Below are 26,448 nucleotides of genomic sequence, written 5' to 3'. Positions count from 1 at the left end.
TTTCACCTGGCCTCACAGTTTGACCTCTGGACCATATGTCAGCTCCTCCGAAGAGCTTAAAAATAATTAAGGAGCAAACGTCTTCTGAATGGGAAGTAGATTCAAATAACCACATGCATGTTAAGTGTATCACACACATATTTAATGCATAGTGACTCTTGAAAGAGCTTGTTAAAAAAAAAAAAAAAAAAACTGTAAAACCACCAGACATACAAACAAACCAAAGTCTATTAAAGTCGAGAGTTGCCTTCTTTTGGCAAGCACACATAACTGATGTTCACACAGGTGTTGCACCTTTTGGTAGCATCTAATACCCTGCTGCTGGAAAAGTCCATGAACTTTGAAGATCAAAGATAAAAAAGCAGGGGTTAAAGCAAAATCTCCTTCCTTAAACACACATAAATCTGCATTCATTTGTATTTGTGTTTAACTTTGGAGCAGGGTCAGGTTTTCTGGAACGTAAAGTCAAGCAATGTCATTGTCAAAAGATGAAAACCAATACTAACAATATGCTGCATAACTCTTGACACATATGCTGAAAGGTTTCAGTCTGAGGACACACAGTACAGAGTACTGTAAATATGGTTCTTTGGGGCACACAGAGGTTCATCCCTAAAGTTTGGGGTCTTTCACTGTACACTGTAGGTATAATGGTTTGTTCCAGTAAAATATATATATTTGAGATTTTACAGTAGTGTTAGGCTTCCTACATAGTTTCTCTTTTTTAAAAAAAAGTAAAAATAATAATAAATAATAATAATACCCTGTTTTAAAAGACCTAGAAGACTGAAAATGATAGAGCCATTTCAAGAAGAGAATCTCAGAGCAGTAGAGTGACGAGTTTGACATTATAACAACTCTTATTTCAGAATTTACGGTATGTAAGTTGTCTGTTACTTTTGAAACACATGAAAAAAGCAAAACCATTCAAATTGATATGAAAAACCATGATAGTATATGTCACACACAGACAAACAGCATCAGTGATGGAGACCAGCAGTCACAAGATGGAATTTCCATACACCTTTGTTGCATATCTAATGTATTAGGTCTAATAGGTGTTATCCTGGATTCAGAACTAAATTTCAGTAGTGACTAAATCAACAGTCATTAAATCAATAACAAAATCAGCCTTCTACCACCTTAGAGATAAATGCATGTACAAGTTTTTCAAGATTATGTTTTTTAGTCTAACAGGTTGGACTTCTGCAATAGACTATTCACAGGTCTGTCTAAGACAGCAATCAGACAGTGTCAGCTGATCCAGAATGCTGCTGCCAGGGTTGTAACAAAGACCAAAAAAGCTGAGCATATAACTCCAGTTCTCAGATCATTACATTGGCTACCGGTTTCTCACAGATGCAATTTCAAAATTCCATTGCTCGTCTATAAATCACTCAACAGTTTAGGTCCTAGATACTTATCAGACCTTCTGTCCCAGTACGAACCTTGCAGACCTCTCAGGTCGGCTGGTTCTGGATTACTGGTTGTTCCCAGAGTCAAAACTGAACATGGTGAAGCTGCCTTTAACTTCTATGCTTCTCAAATGCAGAACAAATTGCCAGAAGGGCTAAGACTTGAGACATTGCTGACTACTTTCAAATTCAAGCTCAAGACCTACCTGTTTACCATTGATTTTAATTAACTTTCTTTTAAATCAAATTGATTTGTTAGTTGGTTTTATTGTTTATATTCTGTGTGCTCCTGCTTGCTCAGTGTTTGCTAGAATTAGTTTTTTCTGTAAAAACATTTTGGGTTGCCTTTGGGTATGAAATGTGCTATATAAATAAATGTGCCTTGCCTTGCCTACTCCCAATATGTATTTTGGTGTAAATGTATCTATTTTCTTTGTTGTTGTTTTTTGTTTTGTTTTGTTTTTTTTTACATGTTACAGTTCTTCTGTTTGTCAGATGTTCACCTGGGTGAACCATAGGTAATGCCCAGCAGTTTCCAGTCTGGCATGGACAGGCACAGTCCATCCACCACAGAGAGCAGATGGGAAGTCAGGTAGTGGCAGAAGGATGACAGAAAACGGCCAGGTAGCAACAGCAGAAAGAGGAAACAGATTATTCACCGTCTACGAAAATAAGAAAACCCAAAAATTTCAGGTTATGTGCTCAGCTCTCTCTCAGCTGAGTTTCTCTCTTCTGTAGAGAAAATGTACATGTGCAGCTATCATATTACAGCTTGCACATGCATTGAAGTACTGCTAAGTAGTTTCTTATTTTCATAAAAAAAATTCATATGTAATATTGACACTTGTTGAAAAGATGATTACATTATGGAAGCAGAATTTCTACAATTATACGTCTCCCTTTTTATCAGTGTGAAACTTTCCATCAAAGTACAAAAGTAGATTTTTTTTTTTATACATGACACATTTTCCATGTAATGAAGTTTGTTAGCATCTTGATAGTGACAACTGTTTCTCATAAACTTGACATGAACTGGGCTCTAGAAGACCATGGAAATAATAAAAAGCAAAGGATTAAAACCAGCGAGAGATAACCAGGATGGAGGTAAGAGGGACAAAGTGTGAAAGCATGAAGAAAGAGGAAGAAAGGCATGGATGAGAGAACAGAAGGCCAGAGAGAAAACTAGAGAGAGAAAGAGGAGGGGAAATGTCTCTTTCTCGCTGACCCGCTTCCTCAGCTCCACCACCCTCCACGCCCCCTTCCCCTCTGGGCAGCCAGGTGGCCAGGCTGGGCACAGACGGCCCTCCTTCCCTTCGCCATGCTGGCCCTGCTGGCCCTTCCAAACACGAAGCAGCAGTAGTGGGAGGACACCAGCCAGACGAGGTACAAAGGGAGGATGGACAAGCAGTGTTTGAAGACCTGGCACACACTCACCTTCCACACAACGCACAAGTAGAACAGAGAACAGCCTGGCGAGCTCGAGGAGGCTTTTTCAAAGCAATTGTTTTCAAGAAAATGACACAAGTCTGCATCCATGGGGCATTTTATATGACTGAGGCGTTTGTATGTGGATTTTCTGGAGCAATTCTGAATTTGAAATAAGATGCATCTGGTTACATTTGTTTGAATTATTATAATCTTTGAGATAATTATTTTCTGCAAGATCAATTTTTGGTCAACAAGTTGTAATATTTAAAGCCCCGCTAGTGGTCCCTAGAGGCTGTAATCCTCATTGCAGCCCAAAATATACTAAGTATTGGATAATGCAATACTGGCAATTTTACCGTTCTTAAAGGGGACCAATTATGCTTTGCCTTATTTTCTTTCATATATAATGTTACAATGCCAGATGTTCATATTCTACGTGGCCAAAGTTTCAAATAATGAAGTAAACGTGTGTAAAAGTTATCCCTGTGAGTAAAAAGCTCAGGCTTCAGACTGCTCTGAATACTATGGTTTCCAACACTTTTGTGCCGAGCTGACACAGATGTCCTTATACGGTCATCTGCTCATAAAATAATATATATAGAGAGCTGGAAATGAGCATAATAGGTCCCCTTTAAGGTGTGCTCAGACTGAACATGAAACAAATTCTAGAAGCAGAGTGATTGCATACAATGTCAGTGGAAATACAAAAGGACACAAACAGATGGAAATTCCCTCTTAAGTGTTGCCAACAGTGGTGAAGACATGCTCATGAGAGTTAAAAATGTTTTACTTCGAGCAAAACATTTGCGCCTCATTAATATACACAGGCCAGACTGAAGTAAATTAATAGAGAGTTCCTGGAAAGTTTTGAAAACTGTCTAAGTCTCACACAAACACGGTAATGTGCATCATGGAGCTAAATATTGATGAAGGGGGAATTTTGACCTGATGGTGGCCTAAGACAAAAGGGATCATCGGTCACAAAAATCTCTGTCAATCATCATCTGAGAATCATGCATATTAAAATGGAATGTCATGGCAATCTGGTCAGTAGTTGTTGAAATATCTTGCTCATTATTTCTAAATGAGTAAAAACCATGGTTTCCAGAGAAAGAGCAGGCCTCCTGGCTAATTCAGAAGCCTGAGGATTTTGCAGCAGTGGAGTATGTAGCAATATTTTTCCTACTATTACATGATAAGCAATGATAGCCTGGTACTAGACCTCTTAATCACTGTCCACATCTCAGATTTGTTCAGCGATTCAAATAAGTCTGGTGTTGAGCTTAGTGTTGGCTCTTTCCCCTGGTTGGAGAAACAATCAACCAATCAAAGCTCTGTAGGCAGAATTAAGAAGGGGGATGTCATCGTCCTACTTAGCTAGTTAGCTCTCTCGAAATGACGCTGGTGGGACAGATTACTTACTACTGATTACTTCAAAAAACAAACAACAAAAAAAATTCAAAATTCAAACAAAGCAGTTAACTTGAACAAGATGTCACACTGAATGAATGAATGAAAGGGCAAATCAGTCTGAAAACCCAGCAGTACATAACAGTAAAACATTCCTCTGAATCAACATCCTACAAATATAAAATTCATATGCACTATGAAAAGAGGAACTCAAATACACATACACTCTGACTGGCTCTCGCAGATGCAGTTAACGCTTTTATGTGCCTGCTTAAAAGCCACAATCTATGATTATGTAATCGCTGCCTATGCAGAGACATTTCAAGGAAACTGTATTTCCATGTAAACAAAATATTGCTGGTTTACGGTAGAATTATAAGTCACTGCTCTCCTGTAGGAATTCTGTACAGTAATCAATCCACCACCCACATCCTGCACCAACAACCTGAGGACTACTGTAGGAGACGTCTCAGTCAATACAGCTTACTTAGGTTGAAATCATATTTTTCAGCTTCAACAGGGTACAGTGTACCCAAGGCGACCATCTGTACTTCCATGGCAGATGTCTCAGTCACTCCATCATCTGGGAGTCCTTGGGCCTTTAGGGGTCATGCTGTCTCTGTATAAGAGTGAACACAGCAACCCATTGAGCCAGTGTACTGAGGACAAATTGGAGGACAAAACTGAGAGGTCATCTGTATGGACGTGAACAAAGCTCCATTCACTCACACTGTGAACATGCAAAGAAATATGAAGATGAATGGAGTGAAAATGAATGCTGGACTCTTGTTTTACTGCCAAAAATGAGTATGTTCTGCGTAATGTGATGCCATTACAATGGACACTGTTTCACACAGAGATATGAATGGGCTGTGATGTGGACAGCCGGTATTGACAAGACCGAAAGGCTAGAGGGGAGCTGCCAATGATGTGGCGCTGCCCGCCTCATGCACAAAGTCCCCGGTAGCAGCATTTAACCTTCGCAGGCCTTGGTTAATTTGCTGCGCCTCGCCCAGCACACAATCTCCCAATAAAAGCTGCAGTCTGGAGCTGAGAAGAATGGCTTCGCAGCAGAGCCACTCCAGCAGAGACACAGTAAGGCAACTGGCGATCTGAGAAACCACTGTTCAAAAGCAAAAACAATTGCAGCCTCATTGCATCAGTTGGATGTCGGGTCCACGGGAGCATTTCTGAAAAATTCGTCATCCCCAAAGCCAACAAGGTCCTCAAAAGTTAAAACCCAAACAATGCTCTATGAAGTGATTGATCTTCGCAGCAAAAACACCGTTCTCCCATTTTTGAAACAGGAGCCAAACTCATTGTAATTCAAGAGACACAGAACCACTGGGTTCCCTCTTCTCCCCATTTAGTGCACTGACTTCGCTAAAACACATTTCACTGGATTAATCTGGTCCGCCTGGAAGGTGAAGATAAAATGTACTTCAGGCCAATATCAGCAGGAAGGACAAGGAGGGAGGGATAATCACATGGAGCAAAACTGTATCAGACACATTGTAATGATAATTATTTATCGTCCTCTGTCAAGGTCAGGATTCTCTCCCCGAGTTGTGAAAACTTTTGGACCTCAAATAGAATGATCACATATTCTGCCAGCTCATTTTCCTCCCGGGCTTAATGAGTATCTGACTTGGAAAGGTACATTGGAAAAAGACAGACAACCACAAAGCACAAGGTCAACAACATACTTTGTGAACGACCCAAATTAATAAAAGGTCTAGATAAAGAACAATGATTAATTGGTTCTGTGCATTAATGCAAGGCAAGGACAAACCCACAAACTACCAATCAGTTCTCAGCAGGAGCTGAACTGGAAAAGACAGCTTTTTAGCACAAAGATAACACGTCGCCACCCTCTAAAGACAACTGTTGTCCTTTCACTGTGCCTGTCCACCACATTCAAAAAAGGCACACACCCACTTTTCCCTGTTGCCTTGACATCATTCAGGCCTCTTCGTCACATTTTACACCAACCTGAACACATATTCCATGCCTGGAAGGAGTTAGGGGACATTAAAATGATACAAGCTTACAGAGCCTTGTTTAGTGGTGAACAGGAGCTGGCTTCATTTCCTCTGACAGTCAGAGGGAAGTGGAGCATAGGGAGAAGGAGGAGGAGGAATATTTTTAACCAGCACTGCTACCAATGAATCACCTCGGCACCCGCTATCTCCAGGGGGCATTCTGTGACGGGTGGGGTGAGAGGTGCTTGTTTCAGGATGGACGAAGAGGAAAACCCAATCTCACTTACCTAGAGAGAAAGAGAGAGACAGAAAGGTGTAAACCATGTGACATATATGGAGATGTAAAGTACTACAGGACTTTAAAACAAAGCACCAAAAAAATAAAAAAAAGACATGTAGATAATTAATATGGCTTGGAAAAAAGGCTTTTCTAACTATAAGCCTACAGGATGCTAGCACTATGTAGAACTGTCATGACTGCTAGTACTGTGAAAATGTAATATATCTAACAATAGATTAGACTAATCTTTTCTGTCATTATCAAGAAAAATGGTCTGTTGTAAAAAATAATCCAGGTACAATGCACGGCAGTGTATACAACTAAAACTGGAATAAAAAAAGCTAGCTGTTGAGAGCTAACTGAAAGAGTGCAATCTGTCTAACAGACCTACATGATCGTTTTCATGTCTCTCTGCTCAACAAGGATGAGATGCCGTTGAACTTCACTTGCTCAAACCAACAATCAACAGCCGCTCACATGCTCGTTGCTCTTTGTTGTGGTTGCTGCTCTGACACATTCCCCTGCCACATTCAGAGGGGTGTAAATATCCTTGTGATTAACATTGTGGATAACCAATGAGATAAAATACTCTGAACAGCTGAAGAGACTGTGTGGACCAGATCCTGACATGTCAGGCTGGTGAAAGTACAAAGCTTTTAAACAAGCCCAACAGTGGCAACAAACAAGGCAGGCATAGAAATGCGAAGTAGCATAGCTAACTTGCTTCATAATTTTTTAATTGAGAGTCTAAAAACATAAAAAAGTGAAGTCAAGGCTCTTATTTCAATGTTTTGGCAAACAACCAGCAGGTAAGAAAGAACATTCACTTTGAGATCCACCCAAGAGAAGGTAATCCAAGAGATAATTAATAATAACAACAACAACTTCTACTGGTTAACAGTTGGATCATGGTTAGCAAATAATAAAGCAGATGTACAGGACGTCATTTTAAGAAAACAGAAGCCAATCACATTTATTAAGGACATAAAGATCACCTGGAACCACAGTTCTGTGACAGAGTTACTATATTTCTTACAAATGTGTGAATGCAGTACCGCAGTACTGTAATCTTACTGTGTATTGATAAAACAAAAACACTTCAGAAAAAGACCATCTAAGGTCAAAGGTATCAACCCTGAATCCAAACCAAAAAGCAACATGTTACCAAGCAGCAAGCACAAGAGGAAAATAAATAGATGCTGCCATGTATTCAGGTGTCATACATGTATGTGTCTTGAATAAGAAGCACATCTGTTCCGAGAGACAGACATAACTAAAAACACTGAATGTAGATTGACCATAAGGTATGGTTGAATGGAGAAACATTGAAGCCAACCTGTGAACATCTTAGGAGAAATGTATTCTGAAAACATGTGTCGTCTAGAGTCTCTTGGCATTTTTCCATGTCTTCCTACAGTGGTAAGCCTTTAATATATAAACTGCATGACTGAACAATCAGCAAAACAAATTGAATGAGCAACTTTGTAAATGGAATTATTAATATAAGTGATGTGAGAAAACTACCACATTCTCTTGTGCCTGACTGGTGGACAGTACATAGCAAAATGACAGTAGTACTTAGCTTTATGATAAAAAACAGAATTCACAATAACATGATGCACTGAGCAGTTTGACAGTATATTTATAACTACTGTATTCACTGTTTATTGAACAAGAGTTTAGAATTGTTCAAATTCTATCACAGTCAGCTTAGAAAATATCCACATTCTGAACAAAAACCATTTACTGGTGACGAGACAAAGAAAACTGAAAATGAAAACAGGAGGGAAAAAAAGAAAAAAAAATGTTGCCACAATTGATATTACTGTGATGGCTCCTGTTCTGGAACTATACTTCAACATGTATTGAAATGTTGTGCTTTTATGCCATATTACTCATGATTTTGCCATGGACTCCGATGTAAAGGTAACAAGAATTTGTGTTATACGAGGCATGCAATTTTCTCAGTTCTATAGTACAACAACAACTAGGAGACTGTATCTAGGAGCTTATGCGTCTGTATGTGTTTGTCTTTGAATGGAACAAAATAGGAACAGACAACAGAGGCGATGCTGTAGTGAAAAACGCCACACTTAATCCTCCTGTCTCAACTCGCTCCTCTGACAGAAATACTATCTATCTAATTCAAGCGAGCGTAAAACATGGTTAATCGGTAGTGTGGCCATCTATCATGCTGGCAGCCACATGACTTGTGGGTTTGAGACTGCAAAGAGACTTAACCCAGGAGGAGTCGGCAGAACATGCGCCAGTACACACCAGTGAATATTTCTACTACCCTTATCTTTAAATTTCACAAGTGATTTTGAGAAAAAGATAATGAGAACAGGTTCTACTACTGGGAGCATTTAAACATTTAACAGCTTGCGCAGCACATGTACAGTAATGTAAACCTGCATGGCCTATAAATTTTAAGGTGAATTATGGAAAATTCACCTCATGTTTGATTTGCCAGTAACAGGCCCACAACCCACTATGGAAAAACTCAACTGGCTCCCTTCAGCGCAAAGAAATAGCAATTCTTCACTGAGCTCCTTCTGGATGTCAGAGCTTCTCACAGTATCACTAAGGGAGCCGAGCTGCCGACTGAAGGAAACTAATTTCTGCCTCTTTGTCTCATTCTGTCTCGTTCTTTTGGTCATGCCTAAAGCTCTCAACCATATGAAAGGGCAGAAACGTAGAACGACAGGTAAATCGAGAGGTTTGCCTTTAGGCTCACTTCACTATGACGGCTTAGTACTGCTGATGCCAATCCACCTGTCGATCTCATGTTCCATCTTCTCCCCCCACTGTAACATGGTTCTAAATGCCTCATTTTAGAGGTTTTCTGGGCAGGTCCAACTGGGAAGAGACCCTGGGACAACCCAGATCACTCTGATGGGATTACATATCCCATAGCATTCAAATGAGTCTCAAACCATTTCACCTCATATATTTTGCGTGACACACAGACAACAAGGCAAACACTGCAGCACTCCCTTTAGGCCAAACAGCACCATTCCCCAAAAGCTTCACCAAAATTTAGCAGCTTACTAGAAAGCATATAATAAATGGAGCGACAGATAGACCAGGTTCAATCCCTCTCCCTGTTTCAGCGTAGACGAGGTGGGCAATAGGTGGGTAATGTCATCAACTAAATCTGACTTTGTCACACCTTAGCGCTCTTAATTTCCCGGCTCAGAAGACACCTTGAGCTACGTGTGAAACTATATTCGTGTCTGGTGGCTCACCTGTGTAAACTGTAACATGTGTTATGTTTAAATGTGGGACAAGGCTCCAAGGAAACCAGAAACATTTACTACTGATGATCTAACATTCTTTTGGGCATATGGGATGACAGTGTCCATTGCATTTTGTAAATTCATAGCAATACCTTTCTTTTGCTGGTATTGTATTGGCAATAACTGCAGCACTATTATCCTCTGATTTCAAGATGGAACGACATCTCTCACTTTCTGTCCTCAGCATAATCTCAATGCAGAGTGTGCTGCTTAAAAAGCTGTCAAAATAGGGGCCCTCATATATATGCAAATATGTAATAAATACAATCTGCTGCCCTGAGAGCATGGCTTAAAAAAAAACAAAAAAAAAAAACAGATAGGGCAAAGGATGAATGGCTGGAAACTCCAAACAGCCCTCGCTGCAGGGATGCAGCTGTTGGCAGGGAGCGCTCTGTCTGTCTCCGCCTACCCACGGGCCGTGTTGCCCCATTCAATTGGATGGCCAATCATTGGACAGCACTTATTTTCTCTCAACAGATGGGAGGATACCCTTGCCAAAGTTTTAGAGTGATGCCCCTATGACCTCTTGGAGCTCCCAGAGAGGGAGCCCGTCTGCTGACTCCTGCTGTGGCCCTCTCCCAGGGTCATATGGGGTTAGTTTGCAGTGGACACAGGACAAATCACTGGCACAGGCCTGTAGCTACTATAAATCTCCAAGTAGCTCTACAGTGCATTCCCATCGCAGACTTGCACCGTTTGTCAACAAATGCACAACATGACGATGAAAGAACATGCAGATGATAGCTCATTCACTTAATGAGGTAATATTTTAATCTGTCAGTCTTCTAATAGTAAACAGAGCACCACAAATTAGCCATTTGTGAGCCAATTATTGTGCAGAGCAATTTAGCTTTTGAAGGACTATACGATGGGTTTGCATTACTGCATGCAGCTTTTTAGATTGATAAATCATGGAAATGCAGTATAAAACTTTTAGAGACAAAAATTAAAATTAAAAGATACCCCAACTCACTTAACCCTTGTAGACTGTACATTGGCATTACAGTTAAAAAGCTCAGGTTGCCATTTGAATACTTTGTGGGATATTCTTGATATCTCAAATTTGAAATTCAGCTGGTTGGCTCATTGCAGAGCGAGTTAAGATCCTTTGTACCATAATCTCTATTTGCATGAAGCCTTTTGTGATTCCCCTCTGCCTCCTGCTCTGACAGCCCCTCTCCTTTGATATATAAATTCTCTACAGCATGTCGGCATCCCTTGACTGACCATTCAGCAAGATAATGCATGTCGTATTTTGAAATATTCTGCACCACTAAATGTGCCCAACACAGCTACATTATGATATACTAGGAGTAAAAAACATTTTAACTCTTATGCTGTTGGAAAAAAAAAAAAAATATTGACTGCAGCTTTAGTCAATTTATTAAGACATGATCTCAGCATAGCCAGTCCATATTGCTCTATAAGCAACTTGTACCTGAAATTATTCTTTCATGCTATTGCAAACAACGTTTGTATTCGCTTGTATACTTTATTAGCTTACAAATACACAGAGAAATTTGGTATTTCAGATACAATGCAAGCAAAATTAATCTTAGAGTCACAAAATTCGCATTATTAGGAGAAATTCATTTCAATTTTTATTATCTTTTATTTATCTAATTTAAAATGTATTTTACAAAGTTAAAATGAACTTTTCTGTCCCCATTTAAAAGCTGCAGTAGAATTCAATCTATCGTGCCTACTTCCCACACATGAAGACACGTGGACAAATACACTGGGGAATTATGAGATAGCGGTGATAAAAACCATAGGACAAGAGGTTGCCATGAGATGTCTAATGCTGTCCTCTGGCACTCTGCAAAGGTCTGCTTTAGTAAACCTGGACACCACTTTTTAAACCACTCCACCATGACTGAAAAGCACATTCTGTAATGTAAAGAGAGGAGGCTCATTCCTCTAAAATATTGCTAGAAAGCAGGAATTAAGACTTCTTAACACTCAGTTCCAGTTATCTTTCATCATCTTTTGTGGCAACTTTTTTAATTATGAAATTTTAATCGCTTTAAAATTACATACTAAATGTGAATGCTGTAATTGTTCTCAAACTTTGTCCCTGCTGAGCACTAATACACTCAGACATTGAGGTAATCAAATTAAAGCTAACCAATGGTTCTGTATCAAACAGGCTCCTGATCTGCAGCCTATTGACTCGCCTCAAAGCTCCCGTTTCTCTAACATCTGACAAACTCCATATCAATTCCATGGCAACCTTTTGTAGATGTGAGGTCACCAAGGAGTAAAAAGATCCACCGTACACAAGGATCTGTAGACCTTTCTATAGCTTACCAAGGCTCTTTAGCTTACCAGATGAAACAGAACAGTCCTTGCAATGCAGGCAGAGAAAAGTGACTGTTGTTTGCATCTTGTGTGTCACAGGCCAGGGTGTACTGGTTTTATTGGTTGAGTCTTCCTCAAAGTTCCCCCAATGGCATGAAACAGCTGTTACAATGTGATGGGGTGAAAAAATATGCAAGGCAACCCACAGTCCTAGTAACACTGTGTCACATAAACCCCATGGCCTAGAATAAAACTGCTGATTAATAGCTTGTGCACATTAAAAGCACGATCAGGTTTGAGAGTGCCAACTGCGCTTCTGGCCCCAATGTGTATTGAAATGCAAGGCAATGCTGAGCAGGATAGAAGGGGGCAGAAGCAGGGCCGTGGTGTAGCAAAGACATCCTGTGCGCACTGTTAATGAAATAGCACAGACTGTACAGTATGTTATCTATAGAACACCCATTTCAAAATCGGGCAAATGCAAATATATAAGTAGAATGAAAGATATGAAAACTCAGGAGCTGTAAAAGCAAGCCCAGTGAGGTTTTTACTGGGGAAATTATTTAGGCATGAACAGTAATACCCTCCATTAAATTTTATGAACTCAATTACCTCGAAAAGGCTGACTTCTTGTAGTGACACTGTTCTAACCTCTGTCGATATACACAAGATTTCATTAACTTGACAGCACAATGTGTGAATTTGTAGTAACTGAGTTTGGTTTAGCTTTATTTTCACAGAGTTGTGAAGGAAATGTCATTAGGGCAAAATGAGTATGTGCGGTTGTGTTTAAATTGTACCTAAAATAAGGATGAAATTGAGGGATGATGAAATAAATCTTTCCCGTTGCTTCAACTTGCATCTAGCGTTATTTCTTTTTCAATCCCTGAAGTAACCTTGTACTGGTTCCTTGTCTGTTCCATTCCTGTCTATTTAGTGAAAAACAGATGTATAGCGAGTTAAAAGTGGGCCTCTGTACTCCTTTCCACTGAGGCTTGGACTGCACAAAAAAACCCTAACCGTGAAAATCAACTCTTTGTAGCGTCTGCAAATCGACACATTTGAGCTGGGGCCATTCAGTTTCAAAACCCATACAGATTTTTATTGGTAGCTGCAGTTTGGGAGGCCTTTAAGCAATGAACAGGGCTGCCTGAGGCATGGATCGAGGGCTGAGAAACTTCCAATCCACTAGCAGAGGCTGCAGTCACCTCCAGTAGAATTCTCACAGGACCAGAGAAGGGAGGTCATGAAAAGGTCCCCAGATTTAACAGAAAGTGCCAGCAATGATAAAGTACACTGCCAAAAAGGAGAAGAATTTCCAACTTGGTCGGCCCATGCTGTATCCACAGGGAGTAAATGAAAACAAGGTTAATGCATTCAGCTCTTATTACCCACGCTGGAAGAGAGGCCATCAGCTGTGTCGAGAGGCAGAAAGGCAAGAAATCAAAACAGCAAGTCATATGCGGGCTGGTATGCAATACAAGATCGTACTGCCAAGGAAATCTGTTAGGCTTGCTCTTTGGTAATGACTTATAAATCATGGCGGAACAGCTTTGTTTCTATGCTGTGTGCACCTGGGCTGAAAGGTCTGCACCAATATGCCCTTATGGGAACTTATAGTGGGTGAATTGACTGCTATATTGCTTTTGTGGCCCTCAACAGTTGGTAGAGAGAGTCACTGCAGGAAAAATGTCCCTAAATGTTTTCAGACTCCCTGTTGGTTAGTCAACCATGGGTGATTGTTTCCAGATTATAAGAGTGTCAAGAAACCCTGTGACCTACAGTGTAATGGGATGGGTCTTTAATCTGCTGTTTTGTTCCCCAGATAGTGTTGTCTTAATAAGTGGCGTGTCTGTGTTTGGATGTAATACCCTCTCTAATAAGACTTAAGCTCCCTTCTCTTCGGATGCCAGCTTGGAGCTCTGGTGCCTCGCAGTGTGAGGTCAGGCTGCTCTGCCTCCCAGCTCTCACACACCCAGATGGGCCACTATGACCAATTGCTCTGGTGTCAGTCACGTTGACCTGTCAACACCGAGCTTAAAACAGCGGGGCAATGGGAATCTTGCCGGCCAGCGGGGGTCCATGGATTCAGTACAGCATATAATCTCTCAAGGACTGCTGCCTAATGTGCCCATTAGTCATATGGAGCCCCTAAACTTCAATCCATATCGAGACAGTAAAAGCTGAGCAACAGCAACCCAACAGCCACAAAGTCTGTGGATGGGTTGTGACAGCAGAAATAAAAAGGAGCTTTAAAGAAGCACTACACAAGATTCCATATAAACTCGAGCAATATAAACATCCTTTGAAGTACCACATACCGTGTATGGAGCTGTGACATGTCAGAAGAAACCTTTAGATGTCTACAATCCACTAAAACTGTATTTTAATCCATATAGCAACTTCTTTTTTATATATAAGCTATAGAGTTAGCCTTTATAGAGTTCTAGATACTTATGCATTGATCCTACAACAGGTTAACTTTTCACTGCAACAAGTCACCTGTATATAAATTAGCTCTGGAAGGCACCCTTGCTGTAGTGTCTCTGTGGATTGAGATGTTTTATGGTTTCATACAGATGTTGTTGGAGCATTATATACCATATGTGTTTCTGAGTTACGTTTTTACATTACCTGCTGTTATGTGTGCTTTTATGTTGCTGCAAATTTCCCCTTGAAGAAAAAAAATATTGTTGATAGTTGAATTTAACTCAAACTGAATTTACCTGAAAATATTTACTGCACTACAACACGTAAAGCTGAGTCCAGCTATAAATATCAGTAAAAACAAACTTAAATGAATGCAGAGGGAGTGCCCTCTTTACTTTTGCCAGCAATTATTACCTGGCCCATTTAGCACAATCTGCACAAATCAGTTAAAAGTGAAATCATTCCCCCAAGGCTGCTCTTTCTATAAAACCCCCATCACCACCCCCTACCCACTCACCCCAACTGCACCTTGAAGCCTGGGAACAAAGCCCATATTGCTCCTCTGAACGCAGATGCTGTGACAGGTAAATGTTGTCTCTGAAGAAAATGTCCCATGATGACAACATTCACTGCGGGGTGACTATTATCCCTGATTCATCATTCTCGTATACTGCGGTGGGTTGCGTATTTCTTGCCTGCAGCTTATCAGCAGCAGCCATTCTCTCTCTGCCTTGTGCTCCTCTTTCTATCTTTTCCCCTCTCCTGGCTTTTTCTCCCTCTGTCCTGCTTCAGCAAATCCCACCAGCCAAATGCTTTACCCCCGAAATCTAATGGAAGTGATTTGACTTCCGATTAATAGGGCTGACAGAGGCAAAACGCCGTGGAAGTGTACTACTGTGCCTATTTTTCTAAACACAAGCCGCATGGAAAGAAAGCCTGCAGGGCTTTAGACTGTTTGGCAACAGCAGCTGGTGAGGTAAACACAAAACGCATTTCTGAGGAGTGACACAAAAAATGTGATATCAATATTTCATACTTTGTAACACCAGCGTGGCACTTCCAATTAAATCATGCGTCTTGATGTAATGGAAGCCAGGATATTATTGGTTTCAGTCTTGACACCTATTATTTCCACTATTTTGTCGCTGCAGCAGGCTCCATTTTGATGAATGCCACTAAATGTGATAATTGTGCTTCAGGCTGGTGTCTTCCTGTGAGACAAGGGTATAATTCAATGCTCTGGGACCAAATTCAAGATGTTATGACGAGGCTTAAGACCCAAGCTAATTAGATTAACATTATAACACCTGAGTGAAAACTTATAATATTTGTCCCCTGCTCCTTGGTGCTGTTCATTCTACTCAATGTGGCCACAAACATTATTTTATCAAGAGTTCATAACTCTCCGCTTGATTTATAGACAAACTGTCTACATCTGCCCCCACATAAAGCTTGATCCCTACATTGTTCTGTTCACACTATATAAATATTATATTGTGTTTTCCCAGAATCAGACATGGCTGCCTAGGGGACATTCTATATATACAGCCTGACAGGCTACATGGCTTTTAGTGTCCTCTGTGAATTCACTTGGCTTGCTTGGAGTAAAAGCCTCTGTGTTTGTGAAGCTCTGAGGGATGATCTGTGTGCACCAGCCTCACTGTGATTTGATCTCACTCAGAAGAGGGCTTTTTTCGTTTAAAAGTGCCAGCATGTCCAAGGTCTGTCAGAAGTAGGAGAGGGAGAATGGGGTGAAGTCCTCCATGAGGGAGCTTGCGAGGAGACAATCAAACAGAACCTTCAGGGATCTGCTATCTTGCAATGGCAAAGAGTAATGCAAATCCAACCAATCACAGCAAGAGCTTACAATTTTGTCCAATCCTCACTAAAATCAAAATAATGCACTGGCAATTATCCTCCTTCAGTAGTGATGGGAATTACAGCTCTCTGAAGGGAGCTGGATCTTATGGCTCAGTTCCTTTCCAAGAGCCGGCTCCTTCAGCTCCCAAATGGCTCTTCATTTAGTATCACTTCTGCTGGTCACTGCCTAAGTTACATTCCCTATTTATTGCAAAAAATATCCAAGATTCTTCATCTGCAATACATTGAAATATTCTGCCAAAATGAAGGTTAAAAAGTGGGCTATATCAAGAATAACTTTCCTAGTTGTATTACAAAAATCCTACTACACCCTACTAATGAAATAGTATGGCTAATAATTAATTACACAACTCTATACAAACTCTCAGTATATTTCAATTTAATTTATATGATATAATACGAAACAATATTTCTGCTCTGTTCAAAAGTGTAATTTATTTGTTGTCATGCATTCCTTTTTCCACGGAGGAGGAGGTGGGGGGGGGGGGGGTTGGCTGCATGAAATCTTTTTCGACCTTTCGCTTTTTGTTTTTGCAATAGCTGCACATTGAAAGGTCACCGGCAAACAAGGTTGAAGTTGAAACAGATCAAATTTTGACTACAGTGGTAAGGTGTCATATTGCAACTTCCCAGGTAGTGCTGCTGCAAGGTTTAGTGCCTTTGCCATGTGTTAGCTCTCAACTAGCTTCACACATTAAAATCTCAGCAAACCATTTCTAATCTATCCCTAAATCTCTAACTAACTAACTAACTAACTAACTAACTAACTAACTAACTCTAGCCTACACTAATACCTCAGACTAACATTTGACTTATTGAGCTTGGAGCGCTACACAGTTTGGGTGTAACCATCACCAAGCTTTAGGGTAAGGCCTACGTTAAAATGCCTTACAGGAATGCCAACCAGCTGCTCACATTTACCTACCAAAATAAAATTTGACATCCTAGTGGGACAGTTAATCAGAATGACTCAAATTATACAAGTGACTAATACATACACAGTTCCATCTTTTTAATGAAATCATCTGAATAGCAGAAACTGGATAAATTTCAGTGTTGTGTGGAATATGGCAGACAATGATGCTAAAGATCAAAATGACTCTCTGATGAGCAAGTCAACACAGCATCACGGGGTGCAGCACCCCTCAGCTCGCTCACACACTCTCTTCACATCATTTTTATTCATTGAATGAGCATGCATGCAAAATCCCTCTTAAAGTTCAAGAAAGCAAAACAATTCAAATGCCATGCTTTTTTGGAGCCTTATTCAAGCAAGGACCGTTCCATTACCACCGTGAATGGGAGCGATGTCACTTTTGCCTCCCTGCACCAGCCAAACTAGGAGAAAATTCTTGTATGCTCCATATGCCCAGTATGAGCATAATCAGAAACAAAACAGTTACAGGCACACAATCACAGCTCACTGCATACCCCTCAAATCATTTAATTACGAGGCCCCAGTTGAGTATATATTTAAGCCATCATTATCTGCCGAGTGCAATTGTTGTTAGGAGAATCTGCCATGGCTCATAAAGCAGAATTAAAAAGAATAGTTAAAATTCCTCTCATTTTACTTAAACCTGTTCTGGGGCCCATTTAATTTCTGCGTAGTGCTAAAGCAGCATCCAAGGCTGTGAAACTTCAACAGGCTGACCTACAGTAAGTTTGTGGATATACAACAGTTGACACAGTGTGTGACCTAGTTTGTTTAAAGCATACTGAGGCCTTTCTAACAAAAATGGAAGAAAGTAGCCAAACAAACCAAAAATATAGGAACATTTTGACAAATTAAGAAGTTCACTTACTTCAAACATTGCACTGCAAGGAGAGTCAAGTTATTTACTGCAAAATGTGTCATCACCCGACATGTTTCTTAGTATCAGTCACAATTAACTGTCTATCCTCATAGCTTCCACAATCTGCTATAATTGCCTGATGGTTTTCTTTGCACTGAATTTCCTCACAAAAGACATTTTTAAAAGAAGTAAATGACACTAATTGTATTAAGCTGTAAAGTCAAACAGTTCTGAGTTCAGAGGGAGCTGTATAGGTTACAATGTCAAGACAGTAGCATCAGCATGAATAAATGCTAATTACAACGTGGTGGTTGCAGTATTGCATATAACTCCAGGAATGTGAGGGTTTATGCAAGGACAGAAAGTACCACAGATCTCATTGCATCCAGTATACAAAACACATGAGGAACCATACAGAGCAATTCTAATATGTAACTTGTGTTTTTAGTGCTTCTTTTATACTTGTAAACAACTTTACACAGGATTTTTAGACTTTAGATGGGATTGTTGCACATATGCAAGCTGATGCAAGACTCCCTCAGAGGCCAATAAGTTAACCACAGTTAAAAAGACATTTGATGTTGAATGTAAGAAATCAAAAGAGCAATTTCAGCTGGACAACTGGCATGAACAAAACCACAGCAGCAACAGTCACAATGAATATATGATGTAAGATGTTGATAGTATAGATATAGATAGTAGATTAGGCAGTGGAAGCTGTTTAAACAACCAGGATGTAAATGAATTGGATAGTACATCACAAAAACAATCAGTCTTAAAAGGCCCAACAAATGAACCATCAAGCATGTTAATTGACCGCAGGAACCAAAGAGAGGAAGGAACGAGATTTGGCATTACATAAAATGCACTAACTGCAGTCTAACACCATTAACAGCACAAGCATTATGCTGTTTGCAAACATGTGGCTCAAAAGCATATAACAGAAAAGTGCCATTAATAAAGATTTGCAAATTATTTTTAGGAAACATTGAAGCGACCAGTCCAAACATCAAATGTCACATGATGACATTATTAAAGTGCTCCAATCACACTAGACTACCACCCAAAAGCATTGTAAGTCTCTGATCAGCCCTTAAAGGGAAATATGTAGTAAGAGTTCTGAAATAATGTATTTCATGGGATGCTGAACATAGAGTTGACTTCTTTTTCAGAGAACAAGAGAAGTTTAATTATTTTAATGCATGAATGAAAATGTTACATAATCATCTGTATTAGAGAGAAGCTGCATTATGATTAAGCATTATTTCAGATGAAAATAAAATTAAAGTACTGTTGCTGTTCCTATGCCAGTATAATGTATGGAGAATAACATGTTTAGTGGCATACTGTATATTGTAAATGGAACTGGATAAAGGTGTTCCAAATTTTATCACACTTTGACTTCAGCACACATACAAAAGATTTTTTTTACAGCTCACACTTTGAAATGTGTCCCACAAAGCTGAGGGGGGATTTGGATGCTGTCCTATTACCTGAAAGCCAACACTGTTAGTGCCAGCCCCTGCAGACTGAATCAGTAGCAAGCATGTTTTTATGCAAAACACATCTTCAGAGTTAGACTCCCCTGCACACATTTGAATCATTTATTCAGATGCACGATGTCTTAATAAGGGCTCCTTATTCATTCCTGGTGACACACGGTTTGATGGGTTATTTGTGGGGCTTTGGGTTCTACTGTACATTTTCCAGCCCTCTTGGAACAGTCCTGCTGTGTGGGGGAGTTAGGGCCATTTTCCAGGCTCCAAACCACAGCATACCTTCAGCCTGGTGGAGCTTATTAATTAATCACGTAACTATGTTCCATAACCTGGGGATTACAGCAAGCATGAGTCTCATAACCATCTGTGCACTTCTTAAACCTAAGGGCAGTCAGACTCTGACTCTGTGCAGTTCAGTCTAATGTTTTCAGCATCAGAGAAGTAACCTGCATTTAGTGTTTTAAGCCTGGTAAACACCAACTACATCAGTCTGTTGTCTTGCACCAAAAGGTCTGTTTAATTCATATGGGATGCTGTGCTCCACACCTGCTGTGACAGTGGCAGTGGGTTTCAGGTTATTAGGTTGTCATTAAATTTGATGTGTATGTCTGACCACAAGTGCAACATTATATGCTGCTGTGCCAGCAGTTGGAAGTATATCAGCTCATATTTGCTAATATACTGTAGGTTAACTTAAAGCCAAAATATCCAATAAGTTAGCTGGTTGTGGTGGCCGATGTAAGCCATCCCACACCATAATTTCTAAACTCCAATATACAGTAATACAGTATAGCTCCAATATCATCTGTACTGTCTAAAAGACTGCAGCAGTTTGCTTGTTTATGTGGCATTGGCTGTTGAAATATTGATGCCAGATGAATTCACACAAAGCAAGGATGCAGTTGATGTGTATGGGATATAGCAGATACAAAAAGGACCATACCAGTGGTTTTGCATGTTTAAGCCAATTTACATCAAATAACTGTACTGTACATCACAGCATTGGTTTTTGCACACCAGATTGTTGAGTTTTAGACATCTATGCTATATTTCTACTGTTTCTGGCAGCCAACTAGCTGAACAGTTAGTAAAATGTGTGCAAGTAAAATTATTTTTAGTATCTGGTCAGAGTCTTTGGTGGGGGGTGGGGGGGGGTGACTTGATGTTTACTATAATGGATTACATTAACTCAAGCAAGTTTCACAAGTCTACTAACTTATTTTTACACTGCAGAGAAATTAATGGAAACCAATAACAAAAATGTAGAGTGTACATGATTTGTAGTTAAAAGGTTCAAACTTGCAAACACACTAGTTTGAACCTTTAAGCATGCAAACCAAAAAGGTGGATATGTGGATATGCTTGTCTTCATATCTCACACTCACATATACACACTGTAGCAGCAATTTCTTCCAAGTGTATGTTAAGAATACAGAGGAGGTTAAACATGTTTTCATTAAAAAAGAAAGGGGGGAAAAGCTCATTTCAAATTAGCTACAAAATTTCTGTGGCTCAGTAATACTTTAGAGCTTGTCTTTTTCACATGATCAAGTGCCCTTGGGGAACCAATTAAAAATAATATGAATGATATTGCTTTTCCCCACTGCACACACAATACCTCTTCACAGGCCATCTGGTTTTATGGATTGATCCAAGAATGCGAGAAATAAAAGAGGTTTAATCTGCCTGCTACTATTAAAAACAGAACCTTTTACTCCACTGCAGCTCTCTGTAACTGTCATGTCATGTAACTTTATAAAACACGTCAACAGCACCAAAGTGAATGGTACGACTAATTCAAGTGAGGTCATACAGTTGCATTTGAAGGGAATATCATCACAATATAGGGAGGAGGTTTGTGTTCATCATTGAGTAAAAGAAAATGTAAGTTCAAAGAGGTCAGCTTGCCTCCATCTGCTCTCAAACCAAGTTCCATTCACTAGAAATAAAATTTTATTAACCCATTAGCAATTGTGAAATTCAATTTGGAAATCTTTGAAATCAAATAAAGAAAGCATCTTTGAAGCTACAAGCATTTCAGCAGTGGGATGACGGATTAGGGTCCCATTACTCACGATATGTTATTCAATAAATCATTAATGGGCTCTATGAATAGCAGGGTGATGGACAAGAGTTAGAGAGAGCAGAAGGCAGTGTTGCTGATGCATCAAAATCTGTGCGCGTATAGACCCGAGCAGCCATGCACACACCAATGCAATGCATAATGTATAGCTTTTGGGTGTTGCTGCTGGATCATAGCTTTATGACAGCTTTTCAGCTCAGAAATGGGCTTTTTCCAATCACTCAATCCACTCTTTAATAAAGAGCTTTGGATTGTTTCTGCAAGTAATAAAGAGGAGCAAACATTTTGCAGTAATGCTCACTCAAAAAAGAAAAAAAGAAATCCACAAACATCAGCTAGTGGCCCCTAGAGTTTACAGTTTTCACCACATTCTACATTACAAAACTACTGTAGAAAAAACAAAATGGAGAGACAGGGGTGATAATAGTTAACATTGCTCTTCAACTGCTAGGTAATTTTATGTGCTCAGCACAAGTTATGCCATACTAAAGTCTATCTCACCTACAAAAATATGTAATATTAGTCTCACAACAGGCCTTGAAATCTCAGTTTGCATACTCAAGTAACCACAATATCTGTCTAAAGCCCGCTTGCAGCTCAATTAGAGTCATTTGGGTAAAAAGAGATAAAGTTAACAGTAGCATCTTACGTTAATGACTTGCTAAGATTTTCTCTGCCTCTGGTCCAAAGTGTTGGACAGACAAAATGAGGGATGGAGAAAAATCATCACTTAGGATCAGCCTATTACAGGACAAATGTATATATAGTTAGTTTTATGCTCTTAATGTTGATCATCTATAGAGCAAGTGCCAATAAGGAGTGGCACAAATGAAAAATGAATACATTTGCTACTACAATATCTCTCCTCTCTACCACTCTCCCTTTTAGAGTTGATGATGCATCACTGTGGGAGTCTAGCTGTCACCCTGGCAACTAGCATGGTACAGGACTTACAACCTTAGACAGAAAGCCCAGCGGTGACTTCCCCCTTCCCTTCCAATATCATTCATCTGTGTGCAGTGACCCTCACAAGACTCGCTAGTATGTCATGTGGAAATTCCCCGCTCTTTTCAGAAACTGAAGAAATTTAACAATGACAAAACTGTGAAATAAATAAATAAATACGTAAATGAATAAATCAAATAGGCTGGCCAAAAAGAGAGATTGGGGACAAGACAACAAATTGCAATGTGGGCCAAAGTTGAAAGATAGGGACATCAACAAATTGAACAAAGTTTGTCGAGTGGGCCAGACGAACATATCTGATCACCTGTGAAATTGGGCCACAGAGTGAGCGGTCTCACTACATTTCTCTCAGTAAATACAGCTCACTAGTTATTGCAGGAGGATGTAAGGGTTTACTCACCACAAGCATGTTTAGAGGACTTTATATGAAACATGATGCTATCATGCCATTTTACTTGGACAAGTGATACGAAAACCATGTTTACTCCAAACCGGGATGCCCAAATATGTGGATCTCTTCAAAGACAACTACAATGTTGATTAAATGTCAAAATCAGAGAAAATTATATATTTTTTTAAGAGCTCCCATTTTTTAAATAAGGCTCTCACATAACCCTGACATCCACCTGGATTACGGTTTACCACGTGACAAAAGAAGGAACATAATTAAACATACATAACATGAAAGTGCAAGGCCATTGGAAAAATGTATACTAAACCTGTATACTGACTCCACACCACAATTTTATTTAAATAGTTAATGCCTTGATCTAAATCTGTCGTCCTTTGTCAGGTCACTGTGCCATCTTTGTCATGATCTGGAGCCAGAAGATCCAAATTTGGGCAAAGGGGTGGAGCCTGGGTGGACCTGACAAGGGATGCAAGCAGCAACCACCACAGCTGACTGTGATAAGCTGAGTCAATCAAGCAAATACAGCCCTAAACATACTTCTTCTCAAGCCTTAATGTTAATTAATTTAGATTTACTGTATTACAACTTGAGTCTATTTTTTGCAGGTTTTGCTATCCTTTGGTTGTAACAAGATTGGACTCAGAAAGTAAATTGCTGAGGTCTGGGAACATGACAACATGACAGGGGTGGAAACACGCAGACAGACGATCAGACAGGTGTTAAACAAACCTCCAGGTAACCAAATTTATATGGAGAGAAGGTGAAAGGTAAAATGATTGCACCCAGCAGTGAAATTGCAGTTTTCAGCCATTTGAATATCGCTCGTCTCACCCTCCTGTTCCAAGAGTGTAGGAGAAACTACGGGGGCCGTGAAACTTGCAAAAAACACGAAAGGCCCAATCGAGGGCCAGTGTTTGGTTTGTCTGTTCTGTAGAAACATGGCGGTGCAACATGGTGGTGCAACACAGCGACCTCCGTGGAAGGGGACCCGCTCCCTCTGTAGATAAAAAGGTCTTATTCTAAGGAAATGAAAACACAACGATTCTTATTTTCAGGTGATTATACACTAATGAAAACATACTTATAATACGTATTATATTCCATTTCTGCCAATAGCTCCTCCTAAATGTTACACACTGGACCTTTAAAGGAACAACAGTTCTAAAACTGACATTTTTGGAATCCGCACCTAGTGGCCACAACAGGAACTGCAACTACAGGAGCTCCGCGGTTGCCACTTGGGACACATAAAAACAGCTAGCTGACACTGTGTGATTGGGGAGACATCTGTGCAGCTGGACCCTGCTGCCTCATTAACAGTGCTATAGGACAGGCATGTCAAACACGAAGGGGATATAAGTCTTTGAGCTCAGAGTTCTCAGACCGGTCTGTCCATCAGCCTCACTGCCAGTTAATAAAACCTGTGCTGATAAACTGAGAATGTGCATTACCGCACTTTGGGAATCAGCCATTTCGCTTCAAGACAATGCCAGGCCAAAAAGAGCTCTTCAATTTCCGCCGTCATTAATCTAATCTGAAATTGAGAAATGATTTGATGGCAGCACTCCTGCCCTGTCACATTGAAGTCGTACCTTTCCCCTTTACGCATGCATGCAAACGGGCCCATTGGGCATCATAGGGGGATGCCAAGGGATAAAAAGTAAACAGTAAAAGCTATTTGGCAAGATGCAAAAAAGTATCCTTCATTTCAGGCTGGCATCAGATTGAGCCTTCAGACATACTCACTCACTTTCTCCAGCCTTTGTATGAAAATGCCTCTGCAGCAGCACTCCTTCACTCCCTCCCTCTCCTCTTTCTCCCTGCAGCCTTCCAGACAGATAAATGGGAGGGAGTCAGACTGAATGAGGTTTTCTCGAATGATCCTACTTCCACACCAGCAAACCAATTACCATGACTAAGATAAACCCCTCCAGCACCCCTTGCAACCCCCCCAACCTCCCCACCCCTTTCCAGGCAGAAAGAGTCAGCCATTGTTGTGGCTCTGCGTTTCTGCCGTGGCCCCTGGGGGTAGGAAAAAAAAAGTCAAAAGTCAGCCTGTAGTCACTTTTCTGCCTCTCCAACATGACACAAAGGCACACATAAGACTGCAAAACAGAGGAATTTCCTAAAAAAAAAAAAACCTAAAAAAAAAACCTGACATTTCCATCCAGCCACTTCATTAGCATTTTTCTCTCTGTATCTTAAAACTGAGAAATGTCACAACCATGCCTGTGGGCTATAAGTTGCAGCGCTGTGTGATGACTAGGTCTTTTTTTGGTACTAAACTTAGGGACAGGGACCAAAGCAGCCTTTGATTTATTCCTTTTGCCATACTGCTACAAACTTCATGATTAAAACCTTGTTGACGGTACATTTTCTGTCTCTATACAATCTTACAAAGGGACTGTGACTATAATGGTTAACATTGATTTGGTTATTTTCAATAATGGTTTCCCTTACTATAAAAGGTTTCTTTTTTTCATGATGCTTTGTGTCAAACTCCCTCTATGCAATGCTAGTTTGGAGGAGCGAATTTTAAACGGCTGTTTGCCTTACAAAGTATTCTACCAGGAATGTGCATATTTGATTGGCCAACGCAGTGCATTGCTGGATGACGTCTTGATTGATTTATTCAACAATAAAAAAATACTACAAGATATGGGCTCCATGTACAATTTTTCAGAAATTGTCAAGGATAACACAAGAAAGCTAGTATGCTTATTTCCATTGTAGTCCTTGCCTTACTGGTAGTAGGGCTAAATATGCAAAGTTTGTCCTGAGGGTGGCGTCAGATGTAAGACCATGTGGCCATTACAGTCACATGGGTCTATCCCTTGGGGTCATGAATGTGCGCAGCATGTTTCATGAAAATCTCACTCGTGCAATATCTAGTATGCAAAGCTGATATTTTGCCCTGAGAAAGGTCGGGGGGATCAACATCATCCAGGGACTATAAATAGCCATAGCAAAAAACCTGGCCCCCAGATGTCAAAAAATCTTGCTCCACATCAAAATGATGGATGAGTGAACAAACCAAAGACGAACTAACATCGTCACCCTTAGGCCCTGCTGCTAGCAGGACAACAAGAACCAAGAAATGTCATTTGACATAGCCTACAGAGACGGGAGTTAAAATTTTGAACACTTATCTATCTTTAGTAGCACAACAGAAGAAAACTGTGGCATGTTAGCTATGGTATAAATATTAGCTGCCACTGGAGCAAAAAGTGACTGTAGCCTTCTGGCTAAGGGCATTTCCATTTAAA

The 26,448-nt window shown here is 40.1% G+C and overlaps 1 protein-coding gene and 1 long non-coding RNA gene across 6 annotated transcripts in view; both read right to left on the bottom strand.

The window, feature by feature from the left end:
* cadm1a (cell adhesion molecule 1a) overlaps nucleotides 1-26,448 on the bottom strand; it is a 368,288-nt gene that overhangs the window by 283,511 nt on the left and 58,329 nt on the right. The window lies entirely within an intron of this gene.
* Nucleotides 1,696-25,002, bottom strand: LOC122887991. The gene is made up of 2 exons (XR_006380639.1): nucleotides 24,933-25,002; nucleotides 1,696-6,522 (listed from the first exon to the last, which is right to left on the bottom strand). It is a non-coding gene; the product is annotated as an uncharacterized LOC122887991 (long non-coding RNA).

This window comes from Siniperca chuatsi, linkage group LG14, assembly GCF_020085105.1.
Source record: "Siniperca chuatsi isolate FFG_IHB_CAS linkage group LG14, ASM2008510v1, whole genome shotgun sequence".
In the NCBI taxonomy this organism is placed as follows: domain Eukaryota; kingdom Metazoa; phylum Chordata; class Actinopteri; order Centrarchiformes; family Sinipercidae; genus Siniperca; species Siniperca chuatsi.
Note: the sequence above shows the minus strand (reverse complement) of the source record. Positions and strands in the feature narration are given on the sequence as shown.